This window comes from Neofelis nebulosa, chromosome Y, assembly GCF_028018385.1.
Source record: "Neofelis nebulosa isolate mNeoNeb1 chromosome Y, mNeoNeb1.pri, whole genome shotgun sequence".
Lineage (NCBI taxonomy): Eukaryota > Metazoa > Chordata > Mammalia > Carnivora > Felidae > Neofelis > Neofelis nebulosa.
Genome location: NC_080801.1, coordinates 3,894,714 through 3,902,848, shown reverse-complemented (window position 1 = coordinate 3,902,848; position 8,135 = coordinate 3,894,714).

Here is an 8,135-nt window from a genome sequence, read left to right as displayed (position 1 = left end):
ACAGAAAAAGGCATAATAAAGGCCTTCGAGTTGGAAAAAGTAAAAATAAAAACTATCTCGATTGTTTTATTTATTTATTTTTCGATTTGTATTTTGGAAAGAGAGAATGAGCAGAGACGGGGAGAGAAAGAGACAGAGAGAAAGACAGAGAGAAAAGCTTAAGCAGGCTCCATGCTTAGCACAGAGCCCCACACGGGGCTCAATCCCCTGACCATGGGACCATGACCTGAGCTGCTGAACCCAGCAGTCTGGTAGTCAACTGATGGTGCCATCAAGGTGCCCTGAAAACTGCCGCAACTCTTAATTCATGGGGTTATCAGTATGAAACAAATTCTAAGGGGTATACATCAGTTTTCTAGAACTCAAACATAATTAAATAAGCCCCATAATACACGGTCAATATATACAACTCAGTTTTATTTTTACACATAAGCAATGAAAAATTAGAATATGAAATGCTTTTAAAGAACCATTTAATATCACACCAAACATTGAAATACTTACATTTAAATCTAACAGCCATGCACAGGATCTGTATGCTAAAAGCCACAGAAGGCTGATTGGATCAATCAAGGAAGATATAAATAAATGGAGAGATATGCCATATCTACCCATGGAAGCCTCGCTAGTAAGACGTCAATTATCAACTTGATGTAGAGATTCAACATAATCCCAGTCGAAATCCCGGGATTTTTTTTGTGGATATCAGCAAGCTGATTCTAAAATGTGTGTGAAAAGACAAAGGAACTAGAACAGCCAAAGAGCTCTGAAAAATAACCATGTCGGAGAACTCATGTTGCACAATTTTAACACTCAGTATAATCCTCCCATAATCAAGGCAGTGTGATATTGAAGAAGGATGGAGACACAGGTCAAGAGATAGAACAGAGAATCCAGAAACTGACCCCATACACAAGCATCCTCACCCAACTTCTCATAATGACATGTAGCCAACCTAACAGAAAAAGGGATATAGTCTTTCATCAAGTGTTACTGGAACAATTAAGTGTTCGTATGCGATAGTAATCAATGAACTAAGTAATTAATTGTTTAATTAATTGGTTCATTGATTAATTAATTAAGAGAAACCCTGACCTAAATTCATAACTTATACAAAAATTCACTCAAATGGATCAGAGATGTAAGTGTAAAGTACAAAATTATAAAACTTTCATAAGTAAGAAGGATTGATGTTGATTCATTAAATCATTCAATAAAAACTTTTGGAGCATTTAGAGTGAGACAACACAGTCTACACCCGCAGGATCCACTACTGAACACAGGGAGGAAGGATTACTGTGATCTTGGTGCTTAATAGTCCAGTGGGGGAGACTGGCAAAGATAATGGAAATAGAAACTATGGTAGAGAATAATGAATGGGGAAAAAAGGAAATACATCTTGGAGAGGATATAAGAATTGGGGGAAGGGGTGTGAAATACTAGACAGGGTGAAATTCTAGACACAGAGGGTCCTGCTGAAGAAGGTGTCAGTTGAATAAGTACCTCAAGGAAATGAGAGAACTATCTGCTGACAGGAGGGTGATCTAGGCAGAAGGACCCATGAATTCCCCAAGACAGGAGTGTGAACGTGTGTACTGATGGGAAGCAAGGAGGCCAGTATAGACAGAGAAACGAGGATGAGAAGGAGGAATAAAGAGGTGGAGGTTGTGGGTCAAGGAGGAGAAAAAGAGGATGAGGGAGAGAAGGATGTAAAGACTGCCAGCAATAGACAAGGTGAAGCCAAATCTGGTCATACCTGTTCCTCCGCCTCACATTACCCGCTGCAGTTCTTTTTATTTTTTAATTGACATTTACTAAACTGTGTCTAGACCATGAAAAGCTAATTCTCCTTGTAGCAACTAATTGAAGCAAGAAAATGGAACATGCTAAATGATCAATGGCAGTGTTTAAATAGGTTATGGCATGTCATGTGGCCTTTAAAATTCATAGCCCTGCAGAACATTTATGACCTAGCGAAATGCTCGTATCACTAGATGACCAGAAATGGGATTCACAGCTACATAGCTAATTTTGGTTAATGCATGTACATATACCTCTTCCCTGGCGATTATACCACAGTGTTAAAGATGCTTACCTCCAGGGGCGCCTGAATGGCTCAGTCGGTTAAGCATCTGGCTCTAGATTCCAGCTCAGTTATGATTCCACAGTGTGTGGGACCAAGCTGCATATTAGGCTCTGCACTGACAGCGTGGAGCCTGCTTATGATTCTATCTCTGTCTCTCCTCCCATCGCTCACTCTTGCTCATCTCTCTCTCATTCTCTCTCTCTGCCAAAAATACATAAACATAAAAAAGTTGTTCAGATATGCTTCTCTCCAGGTGTTTGACTTATGACCATTTTTCTTTCTTTTTTATTTTTAATTTTCTAACTTTTCTGCAATAAACTTTAAGACTACCATAATCATAAAATAACGTTTCAAATAAATGATTCAGTCTAGTATCATTTAAATAAATAAAGTGTTTCAATTTCATAAACTTATTAGGTACATTCAACATATCAAGGATAGTTTCAAATAGTCCAGTGTTAACGTTGCTAAGGTCTAGATTACAATGGGAGTCTAGGGATACCTGGGTAGCTGAGTCAGCTGAGTGTCCAACTTCTGCTCAGGTCATGATCTCACAATTTGTGAATACAAGCACCACACCAGACTCAGTGCTATCAGCATAAAACTCACTTTGGATCATCTGTCCCCTCTTTTTGCCCGTTCTCTGTTTGTGCTCTGTCTCAAAATAAACATTATTTTTTTTATTTTTTATTGTTTTAATTTATTTAATGTTGATCTATTTTTAAGAGAGAGAGAGAAAGAGTAAAAGCCAGGAGAGAGAGAGAGAGAGAGAGAGAGAGAGAGAGAGAGAGAGAGAGAGAGAGAGAGAGAGAATCCAAAATCTAAATCTGATTCTGGGCTCAAACTGACAGAATGTGAGATCATGACCTGACCTGAAGTCAGATGCTTGACCGATTGAGCCACACAGGAGTCCATGAAAACTGTGAGTTTATAAGATATTACATTTGTTTGAAAATCATATAATTGGCTTTACACCATATGCTATTGGCTTTAGGAAAGACTTTAGTGAACAGATTCATCAACCCACTTACTCTAATTAATATATTAACTTCCAAAATATCACCTTCAGTGGGTCTGCTCCAGGACCATATCATATTAAACGCGAACAAGCAAGCAAGCAAACAAACAGACAGACAGAGAAACAAACAATACAAGAACTAGTAGCAAATCATGTCGCATAATGATCCATCCCACTGTCAAATTCTGTTACTATTTTTTTGGCCAAAGAGCTTATTTCAAAGGATTCTATTGTTTTCAATACAGATGAACTTCTGCAAATGGTTCAGCATATAGGTTTGAGGACATACTGAAAATGTAAAGGAAATACAGAATTTTATATTGTACAGCCTTAGGCCTCTAACTTCCATGAAACTCCAGAAGGAGAACATTATCAGCACCATGAATTCTTTCCCTGCGATCACTCCCCATTCCTGCTCCATCTCACTTCCCCAACACTATCAATATCCTGACTTTGAGCAACAGAGATTAAATTAGTCCATGTTTGAATTTTATAAAAATATAATGGAATAATATGCATTTCTTTAGATCTGGCTTCTTCCGTTCAACATTATAAGGCTCATCGATGTTGTTTTGCATAGGTGTAACTCAGGGATTGGTACTTCCACATTGTATTCCCTTACATGATTATTTAACAATTTGCTTATCCATTCCACTGTTGATTCACGTTTGGAATGTATGTTTCCATACTGTACTTATTATACGGAAGGCTGCTATGAACATTTCCCTTTTACTGTGCACAGCATGAAGCGTATCTACTACAGCGTGTTAATGTTTAGTTAGCTGCCTTAGCCTTAAACCCTGGCTGTACATCAGAATCACCCTGGTGTCTTGATGTCAGTTCCACAGATCATTCTAATTTGAGCTTGGGTTAAGAACCACTAGGGTAGATGTTGAAATCCCCAGACAAAAGGAGGAGATGAATCCAGTTTAAGGAATTCTCAATGTGTTCCTCTTTCTGGACAATAAAATGTAAAGTAAAAATTATTTTGTGGCCATAATGAGATCACTTTCCTCCTCCTCCTCTTCCTCCTGCCCCTCCCCCCTCCTCCCCCTCCTCCTCCTCCTCCTCCTCCTCCTCCTCCTTCTTCTTCTTCTTCTTCTTCTTCTTCTTCTTCTTCTTCTTCTTCTTCTTCTTCTTCTTCTTCTTCTTCTTCTTCATCTTTTTCTTCTTTTCTTCTTTTTTCATAAAGCTCCTACACAATAAGACTACCTATAGGCTTTTAGAGACTCTGCATGGCTTCCATAATATGTTCAACTATCCCCAAATTCTCAAAGGAAACGTCTTTAGACATTTTTCAAATATATGTGTTCCATGATATGGCACACTTGAGTGGGAGATTAGGGTATCAAATATCTAGACATATCCTAGTTTGGTATCCCAGCTCCATAAATACTGAGACTGAAAAAGGCAAGAGTTAATTTTCCATGGTCCAGATAAAGACAGAATTAAATGATATCTCCTTAGTAGTAACTGTTACAACTGAAAATTTAGTTGGTGGTCTTTAATTTTCTAGTTTCCTGAAACTGCTTTTTGGATTCATGCCCAGAATCTGTCTTGATGAATATATGTCAGAGAATGAAAGCCAAAAACGAACAATGTGACCCTAGAAAGTACTGCAACAGTTAACATTGAGGTATCACAAAACTCTGAAAACACGTTCTTCAAGTTCAGTCTCCAATATGCACTGAGAGGTAGGAGAAAACGGAGGTCATGCTATAACTCATTTGTGAAACGTGAAGATATGTGCAGTAACTTATTATTTTTGTGAAGTTAGGTAATTGCCTCTGGATTGTGATGTAAACGCTGTTTCAGGTTGCACTTGAATCTGAAAATTCCTTCAGCAGACTCCCCTCCCACCTGATTTGACGTTATCTCCACCACTTCACCAAGAAAGATTTCTAAACTTTGACCATGTTTGAGTGTTTATAAAAGTTTCTAGAAGCATGGAAGACCTCATCCTTGCCTTCAAGAAACTTATAATATTTGAGGGTAGGAAAAACCCAAACACCATACAAAGCACAGTAAGACTTCAAGGTCAAGTTTCATGTATCAGGAGAAGTCCACTGAGCTGAGTTGATCAGTAACGGCATCTCAGAGGCATAGCACAAAGAATCTTAAAGGATGACCAAATTTCTAGCTGGCAGGCATAAAGGAGAAGGACAAAGGAAACAAAAACAAATGTGTGGGGGAAAAAAGGAGGGGCAGGCATTCCAAGAACAGTGAGAACAACCATGTTGGAGTTTGAGATTCTTCTACAACAGTGGCCATTAAGTATTTTTGACGACGACAAAGACTGGGTAGAAGATGAGGTACCTACATAACCCATCAATTCCATCATCTTATGTCAGGAGGTCTTGTGGACAGCGAAGAATTGGAGACCATCAGTTAGAACCTCTAGATGGTAATAACAAAGCAATTTGGTAGAAACAAAACAACGGAAAGTTATAATTCTAAGCAAACTTCTGTAAGTGTGTGAATTAATACCCAATCAATAAACAATTGAAATCCATGACCAACTTAAGACCCCTCTTGTGTTTCTCTGTTAATGGAACATTGTCTTCAGTTGCTCAAGTGGGAAAGAGACTCCTTGTCAGTCGTCCCCTCCTCAACGTCTTTCCTGTGATCCATTCAGCAGCAGAGGTTCTCAACTCCACCTCCAACGTAAGCCAAGCCAGCTAGTTTCTCACCACCTTCTGCCTACTCTCCGTTTTCGTTCTTAGCCTCATGCTGCCTTTCCCTTCCCACCAAAATCCCAGTTCATTCTTTTCACTGCATCAGGAATGCAATCCAAAAATCCTGAATCTGAGCAGTTCATTCCTCTGCTTAAAACAACCCTCTAATCTCCACTGTACTCAAAATGACACATAGAATCTGTAACGTGACCACCAGACGTTGGCAGTCCTGCCTCATGACCCCTCTAATGCCATCTTTCCTCATTCTCCTTTCATTAGGTGATTGGGACCGTCTCTTCTCCTGGTTTCTCAAATTAGACCCACGTAGGTTCCGCTTAGGATGCATTTTGGTTTCGCTAGTTTCCTTACAGTTCTTGCTATGAGTCCAAGTTTGAATAAAGGACTTTTCTCTCCAAGAAACCTTTGTTGGCCAATCCTCTATTCGAGATTTTGTCCCCTGTGTCATTCCTTCTCATAACGTTTAGTCTTTTATTTAACAGCATTTGCCACAAGTTGTGATTACACATGTACCTTTTGTAGCTGAGGTTTGAAACATCCTGAATATATGGAGCGTGCATGTTTGATTATCACTGTGTACTTGAACCTAATAGCACCTGACACCTAAGGTGCTCAATATGTATATCCACATTGCCTGAAATTGGGGAATTTTAACTATCTCCCGGTGTGCTGGACTGCAATATACATTCAAGTCTTCAATAATCTCTACCACCAAATTTAGTATTCATATACAAAAAAGGGAAGGGTCACCTCCTCGAGAATAGGAAAAACAGTTTGCATCGTTGATAGCTTCTACGGTGTAGCTTACATTTTGACATACAAAAGACCCCACCCTGGAGATACAGTTTGCATGGATGTCGTGACAACTATGAGGAAATCAAAACAAAATACAGTGTTTATTGAGTGTAATGTGCCAGGATTTTTCCACACGTTTTACAGCATTACCAATAATCACCACTATACTGAACATTTGTGGTATACTTCCCCTTTACAAATTGGAAAAGCAAACACTGCATTTGCTTACAATCTAAGATCTGGCTGGTAGAAGAAATTGATGGGGCCAGGTAATTTAAAAAATCCACAATTTTGTCCAAGGTAACCTCTGGGAAATCAGAAAATGAGCGGCTTTCATAAGTGCAGCTGCCCAGCGCCTTCGGAGGAGCCGTCTGTGTGGAGTCCGGGGTTTGGCGCCATCACATCTCCAGGATCTCACTACCAGGAGAAACCCCCAATGTTGGGAAGGGCGAGAACATCCATCCATGGCAACTTAAGGTGTTTTAACCCCTGTCAAGATAGTGCAAACCTCCAATTACTTCATTCGGTACTTCAAGGAGCAAATCAAAGCACACCTCGTGGGATTTTCAAAAATCACTCTGAGATGAGAAATCAAACAAGGAAAGTCATAGCAACACAAAGCAAGTGACACTTTCCAAAACACACCTCCAGAAGGGCCAGGCCATGGAGAGGGGATGAGCCCACTTTAATGTAGCAGTGCTCTCAGGTGCAGAGCACATAAAACAAAACAAAACAAAACACAACAACAACAACAACAACAACAACAACAACAACAACAACAACAACAACAACAACAAAAACGTTAAAACACATAAGGAATAGAAAACTATCCACAATGATGAAACAGAAGAATTCCCCTCAGACGAAATTCCAGGAGAAGTGACCATTAAAGAATTGATCCAAATAGATAAAAGCAGTATAACAGCAAGAATTTAGAATAATTGTATAAGATTAATCACTGGGCTTGAAAAAAGGCATAGAAGACAACAGAGAATTTAGTATAGCAGTGATAAAAGAACTAAAACATAGCCATGGTTAATTAAAAAGGCAATGACATAGGGATTGATTTAATCACTGATACAAAAACAGATAAGCCAGAAACTTGGATGTCTATCACCGAAGTTAATAGTTATGCGATCGTAGCAATAGCTAATTCTAAAAAACTATTAAATAATGAAAAGCAGAAAGCTAAAATATGTCAAGGTTTAAATACCTAGCATGAGCCGTGCAGCTGTATAGTTTTTAAAAATTCTAGGATATCAAATAATATTATGTGATAGCCATTGTAACACATGCAATGTTCACCATTTCTACCTTTGCTCTTCTACATGTGGAGTAATACGCTATTGGGCCTTATAGAATATCTGAAAAAATGAATACTAAAAATTAAAAAAATTTTTGAAAGTATATGTTGCTAGGGAGATTGTCATGTCAAACAAAGTTATAAATAGGTGTTATTTCCAAACCCTATTCACGTGCACTCTTATTATGGCTAGAGTCCATAAAAAGTTATTGCACAATTGCGATAAACATGATTACCAGT